The sequence below is a fragment of the Terrapene carolina genome, unplaced genomic scaffold, assembly GCF_002925995.2.
Source record: "Terrapene carolina triunguis isolate 2854851 unplaced genomic scaffold, T_m_triunguis-2.0 Scaffold33, whole genome shotgun sequence".
In the NCBI taxonomy this organism is placed as follows: Eukaryota; Metazoa; Chordata; order Testudines; family Emydidae; genus Terrapene; species Terrapene triunguis.
The window spans coordinates 3,236,672-3,259,583 of NW_020664384.1; the positions used below are offsets into that span (position 1 = coordinate 3,236,672).

At 41.6% G+C, this 22,912-nt stretch overlaps 1 pseudogene; it reads right to left on the reverse strand.

Annotated features, from left to right (window-relative positions):
• Window positions 1-12,703, reverse strand: part of LOC113406631 — a 19,550-nt pseudogene extending 6,847 nt beyond the window's left edge.
• Between the last annotated feature and the right edge of the window lie 10,209 nt (window positions 12,704-22,912).

Here is a 22,912-nt window from a genome sequence, read left to right on the forward strand (position 1 = left end):
AGCCAATCAACAATTTTAAGCATCATTTTCGTTCTCAGTGACCCAGAGTTAGAAAAGTTTGACTACATTTATTTCAGAAGCATTTTGGCTGTAGAGCAGTGTAATCTAATAATAGATTTAACCTTTGGGATCTCTAATTTAGATTATATGATTCTTTTGGAATAGCTGTAAATGCCCAGTTCTGCTGCTGGTAAAAACTACGGGGGTAAAGCCTGCAGCACTGTTCCTGTTGTAATAAGTATGTAGGTTTCTACCACCTGATTGTCAATTTTACTTATGTTATTGTTAAACTGCTTGGTGTCTGAAGGTGCCAGATGCCCAGATTAACAGGTCAAAGCGAACATGTGAGAGTTAATTGCATAAATGGAGATTCCTAGACTATAAAGCCAGCAGGGACCATTGTGATCATCTAGTCTGACTTCCTGAATAACACAGGCCACAGGACTTCACCGCAGGTGGGAAGCCACCAAAGCTGTTCAGATATTACTTTTAAAAGACTAAAAATAACACATAGGTAATAAAATTTAGTTTAAACAATTTTTCTATTGACGCTGTAGATTATTAAAAGTGAAAGGATTTTGGAGATCTGATTAATTTTTCATTCGTTGACTTCTTGCATTTCACCCAAGTTGGACAATTAAAGAAAAGACTGGTCAGTTTCAGGTGTGTTTCACTGACTGCACACTAGCCTAGCGCTGCTGGGCTTGCCTCCCCAACACTGCAGGACACGGTTTCAATTCAAACAAAGAAAAACAAAATTTCCAGTGACTTTTTTTCCCCCTCTAAAGTTTCATGAAAACATTTCTATGATTAGCAAATTTTATAAAACCTTTTTCCTTTAAGAAAATCTACACCTGAGGCCTAGCCTACTTGATTGCTCATTTAAGCTGATCAACTCCTAAAAGTTTCACAGCTAATTTCCCAAAAGCTCACTGCAAGGGAAGCCCATGCTTTATATGCACATGTTAAATAGCACAATCATGACATCCAGGTTTTTAATCAAAAGAATCCATCTGCCACTGTGGCACCACTGACTTCTTAGATACAAAGGGTGGAAAAGATCAAGACTTCCTTGCATCTAATTCTCCTGTCACTTGGGGCATGTCTACACTTGAAACACTACAGCGGCAGAGCTCCACCACCGCAGTAGCGTTTCAGCGTAGGCACTACCTATGCTGAAGGGAAAGGTCCTCCCATCGGCATGGGTAGGTAGGTCGATGGAAGAATTCTTCTGTCAACCTAGTGCTGTCTACGGTGGGGGTTAAATCCTCTGAGTGACGTAGCTGGGGCAACCTAACTGTTTAAAAACGAGATTGACCTAAATATGTTGCTCGGGGTCATGAAAAGTTTTGTGACTTGAGCACCGTAGTTAAGTCGACCTAACCCCCCAGTGTAGACACGTCTAGGTCGATGGAAGAATTCTTTTGTCAACCTCACTACTGCCTCTCAGAGAGGTGGATTAAATATAGTGATGGAAAAACTCATCTGTCACTGTAGAAAACATCTATACCATTACACTACAGTGGCACAGTTGCAGCGCTACAGCTATGCCACTGTAGCACCTGTAATGTAGGCACAGCCTTACACTGGTGTAAATCAAGAGCAATTCCATTGAAGTCAATGAAGCCACATAGGTGTACCGTGTAAATCTGGATTAAGAGAGAGGAAAATCAGGCCCATTTTTGGGAAATGTAGGGTGTTAATGGACATCCTGACCAATTTTCAACTTGGGTAATTTTATTCTACCCAACTAAAATGACCCCTGACGTTGTAATGATCTGTGCAGTGCAATGGATACTGTTGGTGCTGTAGAAATAATGAAGAAGAACAGCTGGGTGAAAAAAGGGTTTTGTTTTTTGCTTCCTGCTGTGTAGCGCTATATAAAACCTAGGTTTCAGAGTAGCAGCCGTGGTGCCACAAGTACTCCTGTTATTTTTATATAAAACCTACTGCATGTCAATTCACTCAGTTATTTTACTGGGCTGACACTGGTTTTAGAATCAGCACCCTGGAGACAGCTGCACATGTGTAACTCTTTGTGGGCTGTGTTTAGGTAACCTTTTTGCAATATAGACTTTGTACCTGAACATTCGATTTCCTGATCAGTAGTTTTCTTGCTAACGTCATTTTTAACTTCACATTGGAACTTTGCAGTACGGCTTTTGGCCTTGTGTTGGTCAGTCTTCCATATGCCATTTGCATCTGTTGGCTGTCCTTCAAAGAGTGTCTTGTTATTTTGAAGCAAACGTAAAGCAGGTTTGTTCTTCTGTTTCACCTCACATGTCACTGTTATGGACTTTTGTGAACACGTCCACTTGATTTCTGGTTTAGAGACCATTTCTGAAAGAGAATAGAAGAGGTAATCAGTCTGAAGATTTCTAATTTTAAAAAGTTCATTGTTAGAACAGGCAAGATTCACAGAATGATACAAAGGAACCTGGAGGGATTTTAGAGGCACGGGCAGAACATAACAAAATGATCCTGTGAAAGGATGTGGGGCAAATTAATCTGAAACACAGATATTCAGTGAGAGAGAAAGTGGAAAAGTAGCAATGCTTGAAAAAATAAAGGGGAGAGTGAACAGCAAGTTAGACCTGAGGGGGGATGGGATGTGGCAAAAACAAAGAAAAGGCCAGCTCAACACTGGTCTGCATATTTGTTTTTTTATGAAAAAGTTTAACACCCTTATGACTCATTGTCACTTTCCTCACTGTTCCCTCCCTGCAGAGCTGTAGAGTGTTTTTTCTTGAGATAACATGTCATTGTTTATTTACAGAGAGGATCCCAGTCCCTTCGTCCTATGCTGTTTTGAAACATAGTGGGCCAGATCACTCTAGCTCAGGCTATGTCTACACTGCGCACCTTACAACGACGGCCGCTGCCGTCGTGCTGTTGTACGGTGTGCTGTGTAGCTGCTCTCCAGGCGACAAAATAAAACCACCCCCAATGAGGGGTGGTAGCTTCAGTGCTGGGAGAGCAGCTCCAGCTGACGAAGCGCTGTCCACACCAGTGCTTTTTGTTGTTAAAACGTTTGCCATTGGAGGAGTTGGGGGTGTTCACACCCTTGAGCCACAACAGTTTTAACGACGTTAATTAAGTGACAGTATAGACAGAGCCTCAGTAGACTGCTGCTCAGGAGCCACAAGTGGCTCTTTAATTTGTCTCCTACAGCTCTTTGCAGCACATGATATTAAAACACTGATTTCAAATCTAAGTTATTAACCAATCAGGATGCTTTTACTGTGTTATTAACCAATTAAGTTATCAACTTGCACTACCTTATTTGCTGTGAGAATACTACATACTATATTATATATATATACACACACACTAAATATTTCCCATCATACTGTTTGAATATGAACAGTACTATAGTAAATGAAACAAGGAATTCACACTACTGTGGCTCTTTTGGGTAATGTTGATTGCTAATTTGGCTCCTGAACCACTGAGGTCTGAAGATCACTGCTCTAGTTCATGGAGAACCCCCTCAGGCATGGCTGAAGGGAGGAGCAAACTACCAGTTTCCCCCTGCAAAATTTTTGCTGCATCATCCCATCTGGTAGGAGGAGTTAGGGGATCCTGCAGACTTGGGAGACTGCAAACCCTCCCAACGACTCTGCTCTCAGGGGTCCATGGACACAGGAACTCTATTCCATCCATACAGAGCCTGGAGTCAACTTGCAGGCTCCACTAACCACCTCCCTCTCTGTTTCCGGAGCAGAGTTGGCACTAGCTGAGATGGCTGCTCATTAGCAACCAGGGAGAGGACCCAGAGCTGTAGCTATATTACCTTGCTCAAAGATGTAACAATTCCCGCCTAGATCTGTGTGTGGAAAACTGAGCTCAGAGCAGGGGGAAGAGCCAAGGAGAGCAAATCATCAACTGCTGCCCTATCTCCACCCACAAATACCTCAGATACTACGCAGGCTCTCAGACACAAAGGTGGTTGGTTGGCCCGTAGGGAGACCACAGTATTTCCTCTCTTCCATACAGGAGGCCATCAGTCCAATGTAAGCAAATACACATTGCAGATACTATGGGAGAGAAGCTATGCTATGCAGGGAGGACTTACATGAAGGCTTTACATCGTAGAGCAAAGAGACAAATAGTCTCCTTCTATGCAGCTCTGGCATGATTGCATCTGCAACTTTGCATTCAGCGTTGGGCACCAGAAAGACTGGAAAAGCTAGGTCAGTAAAAATAATAATAATAATAATAATAATAAATAAATACATCCCTGTCTGCCATAGCTATGATGGCATAAGTGTATAGCCTAGGTCTTCGCCACATTGCTTAACGCACGGCTGGAACGTGTTCAGATATGACAGTGATGACTGCAGTAGAAGAACAGACTAGACTAGACATTGTCTTAGCACCACAGAGGCAGTGAAGCTATGAATAAGCTGGTTTCGGTTTCCTATTATGCACAGTGAATTGGTAATGGAGCTCCCCTTGCGGAATCTCTATTACTGGCAATGGTACATGAGCCAGAAAGAGCCCACCCTGACTCTGAGTCCAGGTTGTCGTTGCAGGGACATCAGTTGCAGGGGTGGGGGGGGGTGGGGGAAGAAGAGGAGAAGCAACTTTTTACTTTTACACTGAGCAAATCAGTCATTGCAAAAAGCCTGGAAACCCTCAATGCTAGTTTACACTCAGTCATTTTTCAGAGTACTTCACTTCAACTAAAACAACACTAACTATTGAGCAAACGCTGTAATCCATCTATTGAATACAGTGTATGTGCAAAGTATGGCCCTGGTCCTGCTAACACTGAAGCAATTGGCTGGATAAACACTATTCATAGATTTTAGGGCCAAAAGGGACCATAGTGATCATCTAGTCTGACCTCCTGTATAAATAGAATTTCACCCAGTAATTTCTGCATCAAGCCCGTAAATTCTGTTTGAGCGAGCACATACACCTCTACCTCGATATAACGTGACCCAATATAACACGAATTCGGATATAATGCAGTAAAGCAATGCTCTGGGGGGGGGGGGGGCAGGGCTGCGCACTCCAGTGGATCAAAGCAAGTTCAATATAATGCAGTTTCACCTATAACACGGTAAGATTTTTTGGCTCCCAAGGACAGCGTTATATTGGGGTAGAGGTGTATTTCAGAAAGACATCCAGTCTTGAAACATTCTAGACACTATGGACAGATGCCTAGGGTCCTGATTTCTAGATTCACATGATGATGCCAAAAACTACGCTTTTACTTTTAAAAAATAATTATGTTATCTATCTGACCCTAATGGCCATCATATCACTGCACCTCACACCACTAATGGATTTTATCCTCCCAACACTCCTAAGAGCTACATCCCCATTTCACAGTTGGGAAACTGAGGCACAGGGTAGATTAAGTCACTTCACCAAGGTCACACAGGAAGCCAGTGGCTGAGCTAGAAATTCTACCCCAATCCAATGCCTTAAACCTGTAAACCTTGAAAAACATGACCCAAGTATAACAGGTTTCAGAATGGTGGCCGTGTTAGTCTGGATCAGCAAAAACAACAAGGAGTCTTTGTGGCACATTAGAGACTAACAAATTTATTTGGGCATAAGCTTTCGTGGGCTAGAACCCACTTCATCAGTATAACAGATATACTGATGCCTCCCTGAGTCAGCAGGCAGCCTGTAACAATAGCTCAGAGAGGTGTTGATTTGAGAGTGGCCACCCCTTCGGGGCTTTGCTAGGGCAGTCGCAGCAGGTGTCCACACACAATTTGAGAGGGTGGATCTCCCCACCAGAGAGTTTGTCATTCATGCTGTCAAAGATGTCTGAGTTGACACTGGTCACCTCCATCTAAATAGCAATTATCCCGATAAAGAAAAACTTTTAAAACATTAAAGATATCTGTATTTTTTTTCCTTCAGCTTATAAGTCAAGTTAGTAGAAAATCAGGAATGAATGTCATAATAATTTTAAAATTCTGCTCATGTTTCTTTTCTTTAAAATTTTTTAAATGTCATCAAAATCTTGACATTCAGAAAATTCCAATCAGTTGTAATAATTGGTCAATAAACAAGGGGGAAAAAAATTCCAAACAGTTCCCCCTTTTTTTAAAATTCAAAATTGTCAGAATTTCTAAATACAAAAAAATTCAAACCAGCGCTGCTTATAAGGGATGGAACAGGTGAACAAGAGACCCAGTTAATTACAAATAAATAGGGGGGCAGTTACTGAATCATTTACTAATTGTCAGGCTTCAAATGCAGCAGTTCAACATTAATGCAGGATGTAAACATGCAAGCAAGCTGGTAGGCTCAAAAGCAAGTCATGAGAACCAAGTACTGTCGAAGGAAAATCTTCATGTTACAGAAATTTGTGCAAGATCTCAGGCTTTTTTCAGCAGCCTCCTGTTTTAGGAGACCGCCTAAGTATTCCAAATGTACAGAGCACAGTTCTGCTCCACATCACACTGGTCAAACCACCTAAAGGTACCAGTTCCTTGAATGGCTGCTTAAGAAAGGTTTCACTGTCTGTTGTGAAATCAGGGCTTGAACTGGGCAGCAGCACGCGTACCAGCACTCTCCTGAGCTGTCTTTTTAGGCTTCAAAATGTGTGTCTTATGGAGAAGAACACAAGCTTAAGGAGCCTAGCGGAGCCCAGGGGTATATTTGAACCCCAGTTAGGGGAGCTGAGCCCAGCAGAGTGTGCAAACCGTTTAAACATCTCCACAATCCATCATGAATGGCATCTCATTTTGATGTCTCAAGTGGGTTATTAATTTGTGGGAGGAGCTTGGAAGGGTCCTACCTCCATTTTTCCCCCCCCAAGTTAGACCCCAGCCTCCCAAATGTATATATAAACATTAGGGGTTCTGGATATTTTGAGTGGCAAAAAAAAAAAAAGGCTCAGCGTGACCTGAGATAACATCTTCCATTGTTCATCGATACCGGTGCAGGTCTGTTTGCTCGACAGATTTCATGGCTGATGTGAGAGAGAAGAAATCAGACAGCAGAGGGACTAAGCAGCAGGAATAGAGGGAAAGAAGGGAACAGGGAGACTCACCTGGCAAGAGAGGAAAAGGAGGAACCCACCCAGGAACAGAAAAAGGGAATAGCTGCAGAAGAGCAAACCCTTCAATGAAAAGGAGCCCACGCGGCAAAGTTAGAGACCACAAGGAAACGGGACGGATACCCATTCAGCAGAAGAAGAGAATGGTAACAAGGGGGCTCACCCAGCTATGGTGGGAGGGACATGGAAGGTGACTCACCCTGAACGCTCAGAATAAAGTTCTTCTCCACTTGCAGCCTTCCCGTGCCACTGTACACGGTCACTTTGTAATTTCCACTGTCCTCTTCCACCAGGCGGTCTATTTTCAGGGTTCCATTGGGGAACAGCTCATACTTTTTCCCATCCTTGTAATATTTCACGTCAGAACCTTTGCCTTTCGTGAGGCGTAATGAATTTTTGAGCCATGTTACTTCCTGTTGCTTTTCCACTTTGAAGCCAGTAATGTTCAAGAAAACAGAACCATCCCGAATACCATATTCCGTATCGGTTTCGTTTGCAGACCCTTCAAACAGGGGAAGAACAATACAGCCCGATGAGTGTCTGTCCAAAGCGTCTATGGATGAGCATAAACAGTAGACACTGCAGCATTAAATAACTTGGTCACAAAGTTAAATGCCCCATTTTTCCCTTATTTCCCAAACCACTCCTCGTTAATAAGGGTGGGCATTTATATAGCTGCTTTCATCTCAGGCCCTCAAAGCAACTCCCAAACATTAGTTAGTTAAGCCTCCCAACACCCCCATTTTAATTCTGAACACAGAGAAGTTATGGGCCAAATTTTCAGAAGTGCCCTTCGGGTTGCCTTGGTTTCGGAGGTGGTCATTTTAAGACCCCTTGGGCTGGTTTTCAAAGGTGCTGAGCACCTGCAGCTCCAAGTCAATAAGGCTTGTGAGCGCACATTTCCTCTGCAAATCAGGCTGTGTTGTATGTGCCTCAAGATGGGCACCAGCAACTGAGGCAGCCAAAATTACTCAAAACACTTCTGACGATTCAAACCTGTGGCCAAAATTTTCAAGTGACCAGTGATTTTGAGTGCCTCAATTTAAACTTGAGACAGGTTAAAGCCCAGCTGCTCTGCGATTTCTGAAAAATCAGCCTCCTTTAATGTGTCTCAAGTTGAACTCGGAAAATCCTTAGTCCCTCTTCAAAATCTTGGTCTAAGTAACTTCCCTGAGGTCACATAGTGAGGCCTGATCTACACTGGGGCGGGGGGGGGGGGGGGGGGGAAATCGATCTAAGATACGCAACTTCAGCTACAAGAATAGCGTAGCTGAAGTCAACGTATCTTAGATCAACTTAGAATCACTTTCCCGCGCCGCGAGGATGTGAAGTTTGACGGCCGCCGCTCCCCTGTCGACTCCGCTTCCGCCTCTCGCCATGGTGGAATTCTGGAGTTGATGGCAGAGCGATCAGGGATTGGATTTATTGCATCTACACTAGACACGATAAATTGATCCCTGATAGACGTACCCTGAGTGAGTGAGTGAGTGACAGAGGTGGGAGTCAGACCCAGAGGTCCTGTCTCCCACGCTGCTGTGACCTCAGGATACACTCCCTCCCTTCAAGAGCTCTATTTCAGGGGTACTATCACCTGATAAACACAGGCCCAAAGGCAGGTTTTTCCCTCTTTTCAGGTCATCTTTGACTTCAGTTCCCTTTGTGCAAAACGGATAATACCCAGTTCACAAGGGTGCTACTGCAAGTGGTTGTTCAGCACTTGAAGATGTTAGGTGTCACATAAGGGCTAAATATTGGTATTAAGAAAGGTAAAGGCTGTTTAGCCTTACTCATGTTGTTCTTATAAAGAAACATTCATCTTCCCATGGTATGTTCTGTCACAAGATCTCATGCCCATTTATCTCAAACTGAATCTAAATCTAAAAGTCACAGCTTCTGCATACTGAATAGTAATAGCAGATTGGGTTTTTAGAGCACAGATTTTGCCTGAAGGTGACTTCAAATGAGAAACTGACTCCACACAAACATTTGTGTAGATTCATAGTCCGTACTGCATAAGCAAGTTGATAAATAATATTGAAACTATCACAGGTTAAATACATGCTTGTAAGTGTTGCCGGCACAGAGGTCCCGAGGGGGGCAACAGCGGAGTTCGTTGCCCGGTGTGCTTCGCGCCAATGAACACACCAGGGTGGAGAAGCAGACAAAGTTTATTCAAGAGCTCTGAATAGGCATTAGGAGACCAGCATGTCTCAAACCAAGCGCCCTGATACAAGCAGTTTTTCCCTTTTTATCCTTTCCTTCCTCCCCCCGTTCCTTCCCTACCTCCCCCCCGTAGCAGTTACATTAAACGACCTTGGCTGTGTAGCTTGTTCGTAATGTTCCCTTCTGCAAGTTATTTTGTCCTTCAGCTAGAAGCATGTAGGTTCCCCTTATCACGACCGCTTTCCAGCGGCTGGCTTGTGAGGTTAGTAAAGTTTAACATGGAGGGGCTTTGGTTCACTTTGGCCTAGAGCGGGAGGGGCTTCATTGACTCTCGTGGTCTTCCCCCCCCCCCCCCCCCCCCCGAGTTACCTAGGGTGATGCCTAGTGACACCAACATAAGTTTCAAATAAAATTCATTAACAGCAGAACTTTCATTCAGAACCAGGGATTATTCAATCTTCCATTTACTAAATTAATTCCCCTCCAATCTACAGGATAAAGCTGTACCGGTAGCATGGTGAGCTACAGAGCTACGCTGAATTTTTTTTTTATTTTATTTTTTATAAAAACACAGTGTAAGTTCTTTTCCCCATAGAGAGAAACTAGGTTTATGAATTTTTTATTATAATATATCATTTATAATAAAAGTTATTATGTCTAGGATATGATAAAATACATCATAGGAGGAAAACTGAAAATTAATTGCTGCTTTGTGGAATAGTAATATTGAAGTCAAATAAAAAAAAATAGAAATTCATGCTTATGCAGCAAAATAATTTTTAGAGAAATCTGAGAGGGACAGCCCATTAGAGCCTAAGAGAGGATGAAGAGTTTCATGTAGGGTGACCAGATGTCCCTATTTTATAGGGACAGTCCTGATATTTGGGGCTTTGTCTTATATAGGCCCCTATTCCCCCTCAGCGCCGTCCTGATTTTTCACACTTTCTGGTGATCCTAGTTTCATGCAATGCATCCGCCAGCCCAAAAGGAAGCTATTATTGAGCTATCAAGTTTCTTAAAAAGCATTCGGCATTTCTAATGGAACATTCTGAAATCACTCACTCTTGGAAGTAACTATTTTAATAATATTCAGTCTCCCAATAAGTGTTAACAGGAGCACCAACACCCTTTGTAAAACCTGCAGCATCTTTGACAAAGAAAAAGAATGTAATTCAGATACTTGTTACTCTTCAAAATTACTCCCAGATATTTAGCGTTATTATTACTCATTATTAGTTATATTTTGCATATGTAAATGAGGGAAAGTTGATCAAAATCCTGAGGAAGGAAAGCTCAATAGTATTCCAATTGACAGACAATCCTGATAGGTCTTTAAGAGTTTGCTTGGTCTCCAAAATCAGTGGAGCAGAAGTCTGAGCATACCAAACAAACCAAACATTTGTTTATAGACAATGAAACAATATTTTTGATAGTGCCAATTGAAATACTCTGCAAAGGATAGTGATCAGAATTTAGCTGCAGTCCCAAAGAGGACGGGATGGGATGGGATGATTCATGTGCAGTGAACTAAAAGGAGCTGCACTTATATAGTACTTTACCCATCTGAGAAAAAAAGCATTTTAAACAAATAGAACCAGTCAAGGAAATCAAGAGTCTGTTTTAAGTCCATAGTAAGAATATATTCCTTATTTATCTAGTCCTTGTACAGTACATAGAAAACATTAAATAGCCATCATAAATGATCTAGTGTTGGATTTATTCCTGTCATTCATGAATAGTTCTTGGGTACTGAATCCACTACTACTTGTTCTAATCTATAAACTACAATCGCAACTAAATTTTTAGATCAAAGTTCTAAAAAATAATTGCTATAACTATAAATAATACCAATATGTATGCACCTAATATAACAAAACCTAGATGGATCCCACCCTACCATATGATTGTTTGTATTTATCACCCTTTCTGTTAATATTCCTGTGCAAAAAAATACTTGCACTGTCAACAGTTCTGTTTTCCTTTACTAAAATGTGTGTTACTAGAAAAGAGAAATGGGTCTACATGATGCACAGTGAAGTCGCTCTTGACTAGGGTTACGAAAAAAATGCAACAACAGCTTCATTGACGGCAGTAGGAAAAACTCCATGCTGGCATTTACCTATATTAATACATGTCAGATAAAGGATTGTTAACTTGAAGCTAAAATCATGTACAAAGTATTATTATAAATATTATAATAGCAAGCTCAGGTCATGGGTTCCCCCGTACTGAAAGCTAAATAAAATAATAATAGCCAACTGATCTTACAACACTTTGCAAAAGAAGGTAGATATCATTATCTCCATTCTACCAATGGGAAAAGTGAGGCAACGTGCTTAACAATGAGGGCTCGATCCTACAAAAAGAGTTGAGCACTCTGCCCCCAACTGCAAAGCATTTGAGTACATGCTTCAATCTAAGCACGTGAATAGTTCTTTTGAAGTCAGTAGGACTACTCCCATGCTTAAAGTGAAGCATATATTTAAGCGCTCTGCCTGGACTGAGGACAGAGTGCTGACAACTTTGCAGGATCAAGCCCTAAGAGTTTTAGGGTGAAATCCTGGCTCTATTGAAGTCAGTGGCCAAGGATCAGGGCCAGGAATTTACCCTAAAGATCCCATTGCTAGTTTCCCAAATATCTGCTCTTCTCAGCTTCATAGGGCTAGCTACAGATGAAAGGGATGTAGAACACTCTTTAAATGATTTATTTATTTGCACTGTACTTGCTGTAGCAATAGCGATAATTCTCCTAGAGACAAGTGGCCAAATTCATCTCTGTTTTTAGTAAAGTTAAACCAGGGAAGAATATAGCCCATGATATTTAAGTAAGATCCAAGAATTTTATCAGGTCATCCATCCTGCTCCAAGCTTTCCAATTTAGCTTTAAGTAGAAGATTTGTGGCAGAGACAAATTACATTTGTCACATGTAATTGTGCTTACACATTTCTATATTAAAAGCACTATAAAAGGAATAATTTAAAACAGTGGTAATAACTTGCTCAACTATAACTGAGTCATGGGGCAGGCTTAAAATGTGCCGTGTGGACACCACCCCAAATTATCATAACTAGGTGAAACCCTGGGATAGTGCAGTTATAGGTCCCACCTTGAAAATTATAGCCCTGTTGGAACTGGGTCACTGAGTCAATTATCATTGTGGCATAGATGGGCCTAATCAACACCCTGTTAAGATATCCATCACCCTTATCTGGGTACAAGAAGCGGGTGTTAACAATCTACCACCGTTTTAAATACTTTCAGTGCCATTTTAAGCAAAGCCAGCCTGAAAGAGCAAACAGCCGGTGCAAACTCACCTTTTACACAGGAGAATAAAACCACCAGGCACTTGGCTAGAAAGATCCCTCTAAAGTTCATTTTCAAAATCACAGCTGCAAACTGCCCCGCTGGGAAGAAAGCTCCTGGCCAGGGAGATGAAGTTCTACGATGATCAGCAGCCTTTCGCTGCAGCAGCTGTGGGATAGGCGGGGGCGGGGCGCGGTCAGCCCTTCCATGCTGCGCGGGGCTCCGGCGGTAGCAGGCCCGGACTCTTTTAAATCGCCGGGCACCGGGGCAGCCGCCCCATTTGCCCCCACCCATGGGGGAACGGGGGCTGGGTTTCTATGATTAGCAGATAATGCCTCAGCAGCAGGCGGCGTTGAGGAGCCTGTTAGACTTTTCCTTTATCTCTGATCCTTCATTGTCTAAGGCGGAGCTTTATCCAACTGGGCTGCCGTTCTCTGCAGCTGGCTGCCCTGATGAAGTTGTAATGAGGAAGGTTTCCATGCTGCTCGACCCAGGCTGTTTTCTACCGATTGTCACTCAGAGAAGCCCATCCCCCTATTGGGCCATCAGGGATGCATTGCCTTTACTGGTATCATCCAGGGTAGGGAGTAAAGTTAGCAACTGTGCACCAGGGGAAGAGAATTAAGTTTCATGGTATATAACTATCATGAAATCAGCTTTAGGGAGAGGTTACTTTCTGGACTCTATAGAGAATTCCAAGACCATTTAGCCTGGCTGGGTCATGAAGATTCAGCTGAGCTTTTGCTGGGAATGCATCAGGGCCTGGATCTGGGCCTAGATCAGGTGAGATAAAATGTAGGTGCTTTCTGCTGTATTGAGGTAGTGGACTTATTCCTCGTTAAATAACCTTGATCAATATTTATTCAAGAAACTTCCTGACTCTCTACTAGTTGCATCATATATCAATCTGAGCAGAATTGTATATTAAACAAAAAGAATGTGTGACATGGAAAAGAACAATCTGATATTGATTCACATGTGGTGTAGGCATCCAAAAAACTCACAGGGAGACCTCATCTGCTTCTATACTTCACTGCAAATCACTTTGAATGGTGGAGAAAGAGAAAACTTTAACAACTTCTTTGAAACATTCTCATCAGGAACATTGGTAGTTTCTTTGTTTGTTTGTTTTTCCCTGCCTCCCAGTTCATCCCAATGTGTGCTTTTATATGTCACATTCTTTCAGTGCTTAAGTAACGCAGAAACCGGCTTCCAATTGAAAGTTAATGGGCTGCAGGCTCCTAAGTCACTTAGGTGCTTTTTATAAATGACTAAAATTTTCAAAAGTAACAGAATGACATTAATACTCTCTTCCCCCTGTAAAGTAAACTTGGCTGGGTTTGCATATGCATTTGTTTGTTTTTTATGTAGTATTTATTCTGAATACCATTCTGATCACCTGCTTGTTTCTGTTTATTTTCCTGAGGGTAAGGATTAAATCTCTCCGTAAATATGTGAAGAATAGAAACCAAATATGTGAAGAAGAAGAAACCAACAACAATTAGTTTCAATTTCTATGAGCATAAAACAAAACAAGGTGCCTGTTATATCCACAGTTATGCTAGCTTTTCAAAACTGATTTCTATTGGGGGGAGGAAAAGGAAGAAAGCAAAGACTTTGAATATGATGAAAATTAAAAAGAGTTCAAGGTTAGATCTTAGGACAAGCATGTGCAGTATTGGACACCTAGAATGCACAGTGTCTTTTCTGCATTGACATATTGGCAAATTAGGATAGATTTTGACTACAGAAATATTAACTTTTCAGTACTAAACATTCTGAATTGCTTGCAAGCAATTCAATATGCTATTTGTTTTATTTTGCATTTTAGAATGATGCATTTTTAATTTTCTGTAAGGAGATTCTTTTAACATAATAAGAACTATCTCACACATTCTGAGATTGAGTGGTACAGCTGGGTGAATATTGCAAGAAAAGTGTGTGGCTATGTTTAGTTTTTTTAACAAATTTGCTTTGAATCTGTTCTCCTTTTTGCGTGTGCTTACTTTTTGAGAATATACTTGTTAATGGGTCTATGGGCAGCAATGTTGGAAGGAAGGGGCAAATGTTAAGCAAACATTAAAAAAAAAAAATTCCCCCCAGAAAGTGAATTTTGAATCCACAAAAGTATTCTGACTGGAAAACACTCTCAGCCAATCATTGAACAAAAATATAACAGTGTTGGTATCAACTTGAAATGGATCAACATTTCTGAATATCAAATACTTGCTACAATCTGTCCATAATAATCCGCAGACCAAGAATTATTTCCAGAAATTATTCAGCAAATGTGGCTAACAAATGCATTGATATTTGTATTATGTCTGCTCTCAAAGGTTCCAGAGAGACAAGAGGGTGTGTTAATATCACAAAGATTCCAATCAGAGGAGAACCTTGTTGTATGGCACCTAGCCCAAATGCTTGCAAAAACAGTCTTTGCCCCAAAAATATAAATTGTAGAAAAATAAGCCTGTCTATGGCAATTCTTGGGCAAAAAGAAAGGGCAAAATTGGACTGTTCTTGGCTAAAATTATTCAGTCACATCAACTAATTAGTAAAAGGCTGATGTCTAGCCACTGGATCCTGAAAACACTTAAGCATGTGGATGGCTGTACTCACATGAGTAGTCCAATTAAATCAGTTGTAGGCAAACATTGTATATTGATACCGTCCAGGCAAATATAACGACTCTTAACTAATTGCTCACCATAGCTTTGGCAAACAAGCCTGCCCTATGCATAAATATAAATTATTAATGGTAGTGGTTACTTACAGCCGGTCATAATTCTTCACCGTGTCAAATTCTTCCACTGCATATGTTGATGATGCGGTAACTTCACAATACCTTGCATACACAGTAACTAGAACTTTTCAACAACCCTAAGCTGTACCAAACTCATGGCACCACTACAGTATAAAGTGTAGCAAGGGTCCTTATTTTCTCTGATTTGCAACTTTTTTCATAAATCTGTTTAATGTTCTTGTTGCTCATGTTACATTGGATAATTATTTACTTCAGTCACTCTCTCTGAGCTAGGAAGGGGTCACTGTGTAGCCTCAATGTTACTTTTAGGAACTTGGAGTATGAAAACTTTTTGAATCATGCTTTAAGCCTTATATTTGAGAGACTACTTCAATGAAGGCCACAATGGGCTCTATGAGCAGGCTGTCCTTGGCATGATCTCTTCCCCTATTGTAATTGACAAAATGAGTAAACCTTCAGGGGTTTCTACCTCCAAGAGCTCAGCCGTTCTAGAAGACAATCAGGGACAGAATTCCCTGGGTTTAGTTCATCTCTTAATCAATATTTCCTGATTAGAATATTAAAAGTTCATCTCAGGCCACCCAGTTCTCTCAGATCTCTGCACTGTTTCCCAGGTTGGGGCGAGCCTCATGCTTTTCTGTATTTATAAGCAGCTCTGACTCTCCTCTTCCATTATTACTTCAATCTTAATTTTCCTTGTTATGCAGATAATATGCAAATGTCTTCTGGCTAGTTCAAATCCATTCCTACTGTTACTGATTATTAGCGTTCATTACAATCCTAGATGGAACATATTATTAAAAAAAGTTACATCAGTAAAATGACTGTCTAATTTACAGTTCTTTGTTTTCTCCCAACCCAAAATACACATTCCCATATTTCAGTTTTTGCCTTTCTCCTCTAGTCTTTTTGGTCCAAATGTATCCTTGGAGCATATTGTTCTACATAATTCACTAAATTTAAATGTTACCATTTTAGAAATATCTTCCAGATTAGACAGAGTACATTATACTATACAAAGGATGTATAGGTCATTATAACACTTGTTCTCTAGGAGTGAGTATTGCAATCCTCATTATTTCCATGATATTTCAGAAGGGTTAAAATATGTTGCAACATTGGTTTCCAAATAAAATCTGGCGCACATATTTATCATCAACCTTTCCTGCTTTTTAAATCATCAGGCTAGTTTGCAGAGGGGAGTATTGGATTTTTTTTTGTATTGTTTTTTGTTTGGTTTTTTTTTTTTTTTTTTTTTTTAAATCCACAGCCTTGCTTTGGTCTGGCACAAAGTCAACCAACCTTAGTTAGCATTCAGGGAGGGAATGTCTCTCAGGAGGCAAAATACCTTTGAAGATCACAGGCTCATGGAGAAAGCACATTTACTGCTGATCTCCCTTAGGCAGGTGGTCTGTCTCAGAGTGTATGTGTAAGGAGCAATGCTAGGCCATGACTCTGCCCCTGCCTGTTAGAGCACCCTTTCGGGGGAAATGCACCTGTTCATCCCCTGCACTTAACATACCGGTATCTTTGGTGACCCACTCAGGAATCAGCCACAATTTGTGCATTAGCCATATAGTATAAAATTCACATTAGGTCAATGTTCTGAATGAAGTCCAGGCTGATCAAGATTAGTGATAGGCAAACATCAATAAGTTTGAGGTCCAATTTGCAAATCCCTAGTACAGAGAATCCAGGAAGTTTCCTATGGCCTGTAAAATACCCATCTAATTAACTGGGAGGAAGGGAAGGGTATTATGATGATGATGGATGCCTGTACAAAATCCTGTGATAGATATAGATTCAGACCCATTACCCTCTGCGAACATCAAGGGATGGGGTGGGGGGGGCAGGGCTGGCCTTACCATGAGGCGAACTGAGTGGCCGCCAGAGGTACCAGACTGTGGGGAGGCGCCACTAGGACCTAGAGTGTAGAAAATTGTGTCTGCTGCTGGTGCATATGTATTCTCTCTGCTCTAGATGCACAGAGACGGTGGAGTGCTGTGCTGGAGGAAGGAGGACACAAGAGACATAACAGGCAGGAGAAAAGGTGAGAGGGGATAACAGAAAGCAGCAGGAGCTGCAGGGAGAGAGAGGAGGAGGAGCCTCTTATGTACCTCTCTAGCAACCCCAGAAGCCTGGACTGATTAACACCAGCTTCTCAGGGAGCTTCCTGTTTCCTGCTGCTTCCCTGAACCCACTGGAGGAGAACAGGCAGTCAACTGAAGTAGTAGGAGCCAGTTAGGCCCTTAAGATGCTGATATCTTCTCTCACTCAGGCCCCGCTACCAGCCTGCTTATTTGTCCCCTTCAACTGAGTGTTGAGAGCCACTATAGCTGGCACAGAACAGCAGTCATGAGTGAAAGAAGAAAACGCTTCTCTGAGGCAGCATTCAGAAAAAGAAAGCAAAGGAAGCTTTTCTATCTAAGCAGGAAGGAGCTCTCCTGAGATACATAGACACAAATGTTTACAGTGAGCCTTCCGGCCCCAGTGAGGATGTGAGTGGTGAGGAGATGCCTGATCTTCCAGTTAGAGTGCAGGTGACCTGGCAGCTACTGCAGCATCCATATCTTCATCTCAAATGGATGTAACCATGCACATTCCTGAAGAAAAGTGTAGATCAAAGAAGTGTGTGGTGGAAGCACAAGAAACAGCTGCTGCCGAGTTTAGTTCCTTAAGTCTAGATGATCCAGGACTGTGGACCCACTTGAGCAGTAGCCTGAGGGACTTCCTTGTACTGCATGAGCCACAGCAAGTGAAAAAGTTCATATTCCCCAAAAGCAATGAAAATAGAATTTTTCCATCCAACACATTATTGGCGGGAAATCCCCAATGGTGACAAAGTGGAGAGGCCATGGCTTATGTACTCAAAAACCCCCAGAATGCTGCATACTGTTTTGGTTGCAAACTCTTCTAGTCTAATGTTCCAGCCACATTGGGTTTTACAGGAACAAAGGACAGGAAAAATCTGGCTAGAAATCTGACATGTCATGAGAAGGCAGCAAATCACCAGAGAGCATTCCTTAGGTGGAAAGAGCTTGAGATGAGACTAAGGTTAAAGGCCACCATAGATGATCAGCATCAAGAGAAGATTGCATCAGAGTCTCTTTACTGGCAAAATGTTCTGAAAAGCCTTTGTGAGAATACTTGCTACCCAAAACCTAGCATTGCGTGGCATTTCAGATCAGCTGTATGTGCCAAGCAATGGAAATTTCCTTAAAACTGTGGAGCTGTTGGCTGAGTTTGATGCTGTATTTCAGGAGCATCTAACAAGAATCACCACCCAAGAAATGTACAAACACCACTACCTTGGAAAAAGAATTCAAAATGAGAGCATACAGTTACTGGCAACAAAAGTCAAACAGAAGATTGTGGCAGATCTGAAGTCAGAAAGATACTACTCTGTTATTCTGGACTGCACACCTGACATCAGCCATACGGAACAAATGACTTTAATGGTGTGTTTTGTAACAACAACAGAACCTAGTGAAAATGTCCCTGCAATGGTGTCATAGGTTTCACCCCCACTCTGGACTTTAGAGTACAGATATGGGGACCTGCATGTGAACCCCTAAACTGAATTACCAGTTTAGATCTGGTTTTGCTGCCACCACTCCCAAGTTCTAACTCCTTTCCCTGGGTAGCCTTGAGAGACTTCTTCACCAATTTCCTGGTGAAGACCGATCCAAACCCTTGGATCTTAACACAAGGAGGATTTAACCATCCCCCCTCCTTTCCCCCACCAATTCCTGGTGAGTCCAGATCCAATCCCCTTGGATCTTAAAACAAGGGAAAATCAATCAGGTTCTTAAAAAAAAAAGAGGCTTTTAATTAAAGAAAAGAAAGGTGAAAGACAAACCTCTGGGAGAGATTAGCATACCAGCTACTCTCACAGACAACAGATTCAAAACACAGAGGATGTTCCCCTGGGCAAAAACTTAGTTACACAAAAAATACCCAATTTGATTATTCCCTAATGCCCAAGACAAGTTACAAAGAAATAAACATAAACCTATTTATTTCCTTCACTAATACTCACTACTTGATAAGAGGCTGAATTCTGGAGCTTTCCCACTCCAGTTGAAACTAAACAAAGGAAACTTCCCTCCTTCCTTTTGAAACATCTTATTCCCCCATTGGTTCCTCTGGTCAGGTGTCAGCTAGGCTAGGTGAACTTCTTAACCCTTTACAGGTAAAAGAGGCATTAACCCTTAACTATCTGTTTATGACAAATGGTGACTGTCAGAGAGAATTTTCTAGAATTTATTGATATTGATGATACTACAGTAGCTGGTATGACAAATGTGCTTATTAAAAAGCTGGAAGATATGGGAATTGTGATAGCTGACATGAGAGGTCAGGGCTATGATAATGGTGCCAACATGAGAGGAAAGAACAGAGGAGTGCAGACATGGATCCGAGAATTAAACCCTTGAGTTTTTTTGGCCCATGCAGTTCTCATTCATTGAACTTGGTGGTCAGTGATGCAGCATCAGCTTCTAGTGCTGCTGATGAGTTTTTTAATGTAATTCAAGGCATCTATGTATTTTTCTCTGCATCAACTCATCAATGGCAAATTTTGAAGCAACATCTGGGAACATCCTCTCTGACACTGAAACCACTGAGTGCCACACAATGGGAAAGTCGAGTGGAGGTGATAAAGCCTATCGAACACCAAATTGGGAAGATAGATGATACCATAGTTTCCATTATGGAGGATAATGCTATGACAGGAACTGTTCATGGGAGAACAGTGGCAGAGGGAAATGGAATCACCAGAAATGTACATAACTTCACATTTCTGTGTGGCTTAATGTTGTGGCATGACATACTGTTTGAAATAAATGTTGTAAGCAAGAGACTCCAAGGTGTTGACTTTGATATATCTGGAGCAATGGAACAACAGGACAAAGCAAAGTCATACCTACAGTCTTACCGGTCAGATGAGGGATTTCAAAACGTTCTGAAGAGTGCACAGAAGTTGGCAGAGGAACTTCACACTGAAGCTATTTTCCCACCCATTCAAGAATATAAGAGTCACCGAAGAAGAAGACATTTTGATTACGAGGCATGGGATAATCCATAAGAGACCCCACACAACAATTTAAAGTTGAATTCTTTAACCAGGTGCTAGATCAGGGTTCGGCAACGTTTGGCAAGTGGCTCGCCAGGGTAAGCACCCTGGCGGGCCGGGCCAGTTTATTTACCTGCTGATGCAGCAGGTTCGGCTGATCGCGGCCCCCACTGGTCACAGTTCGCCGTCCCGGGCCAATGGGGGCAGCGGGAAGCCGCGGCCAGCACATCCCTCGCCCGCGCTGCTTCTCGCCGCCCCCATTGGCCCGGGACGGTGAACCGCGGTGAGTGGGGGCCACGATCGGCCGAACCTGCCGTGTCAGCAGGTAAATAAACTGGCCTGGCCCGCCAGGGTGCTTACCCTGGTGAGCCGCGTGCCAAACGTTGCCGACCCCTGTGCTAGATTGTGCAATACAGTCAGTTGAACGTTTTATGCAGCTCAAGGAACACAGCAGTATATTTGGGATCTTGTATGATATTCCAAAACTCCTCACTATATCTGAAGAAGACCTAAACCAGCAATGCAGGGCAGTAGAGACAGTGTTGACACATGATGACATGCGCGATATTGATGCGAGTGAATTAGATGATGAACTGAAACCCCTTTCAAGATACATTTCAGCAGGATCAACTCCAAAGGATGTTCTAGAATATATGTGCACAAATAAGATGACCACCCTCTTTCCAAATGCTTTTATTGTTCTGCGCATACTTCCAACACTTCCTGTAACAGTTGCCAGTGGAGAACGCAGCTTCTCCAAGCTGAAGTTAATAAAAACACATCTATGCTCCACAATGAGCATGAGCTGGCCCAGACTGAGGACTTCAGCGGGAAGCAGTTCAAATCTTTGCAACCAAGAAGGCACAGAAAGCACCACTTTGATTATTCAAACAGATAATGCCAGTGTTTACTATGCAGACAAAAAAAGTTACATTTGCTGTTCAGGCATTTGAAATTTAAGTGTTACTTAAAATTTTTGAACAAGGCATTTTAAGTTGTTAGTTCTCCTTTATTGGGGTAGGTAGCAGAGCTGTACCATGAGAGGAGTAGAACAGGAAGAAGGCAGAATTGAGACCTTTCAAAGTTTTGGCCCAAGCGAGGGGGAATGGGGGCGTCATTTGAGCTCCCTGCCTCAGGTGCCAAAATGTAGTGGGTGGGCCCTGGGGGGGCAGGGGGAGTCTTTTTCCTATATTTATTCTCAATAGAGCTGTGTGAAAGTCTTCAATCTGTGTTCATGGGGCTCATGAGAAGCCAAACTACAGAGTTTGCACAGCTGTTTTGAGAATAAATGAAGGAAGAGAAATTCTCTCATTTCCTGTTCTTTAACTTCTTGTTTTGTGCTGGGCTCAAAATGTCCTGAGTTTAGGTCTGAATATCTCATTCAAATAAACCCCCACATTGAAAGCAAACTTCATCCACTTTTTTTTTTTCTTTTTCAAGTTTTGTCTGGTTTAAAGTCAAAACCATCTGAACCTACCAGTTTTGCATGGTTTCTTCCTGAAAACTCATCTGTTCAGCCTTGTCTGAAACTTAGGCCACATTCAGGAACCTGAGCAGAATTTCAGTTTATACTAACATTTGAAAACTCAATTGCATTCTTTCTGTTTGGTGATTATTGTTGTAGTTACACTTTTTTTTTTTTTTTTTTTAGTCTGCCTTTAAACATGTGGACCTAATTATGCTAGGGGTACAATTTTCATAGATAATATTCAGGCTAGTGGTAGGTGAAGCATTCACAAAGACACTCAAATTGTTTGAAATTTGTGCATTTGCATTTTATGGAGCACCTATATTAGTCCCTTTAAAAAACAAACAAACAAACAAAAAACATACTAAAGTGGATCCAAAGTCAGTGATGTGGGTTAGCTTTGGTGGGTTTAAAAAATGTTTTCAGAATTTTTTCCATCACCAAATAACTATTATGCAAAATTTGGGGATTGTGGCAATGGGCAAAAGTGCAGAAATGGTGATGATAATGTACATATCAAATGTTAAAACAATAAAAATACAATAACGAATAGTTGCAGGACATACCATAAAAAGGTACATTGGTAATTACTCAATGTTGGTCCCATGATACTACTGTTGTGGGTGAAGGTACTCATGTGTAAGTCACTGAAGGATTGGATGCACATTTTTAACAAGACAGAATGTGACAGATAGCTTGTAACTGATCTAAATGTCTTCTTCAGAAATCAAAGGATGCAGTTCAAATAAGATTAAAAGACTTTTGATAGTCAAAATAGAAAAAGAGTGTGGAAACAGGTAGAGTATAGAGAGAATTTGTTTGTTGAAAACAATACCCCATAAAGAAATGTTGTTTGTCCATATGGGTCAGTATTCATTTCAATTTATTCTGACCTAGTCCTGCTCTCTAAAAATCCAGCCTTTAAAAAAGATGTATTACTCTTTGACAGAAGAGGGCAGTGTTTCTTCACTGTTGCTTGGGGGGGAAATCTGAATATTACTTTAAAGATGATTCTCAAGAGAGTGTTGTGAACCAACGAATTTAAATGTAATAAATGCCCTCTGAATATCATGCTACTTAGTAAAAATAACAGGTAGTGGAAAAGTAGGCAT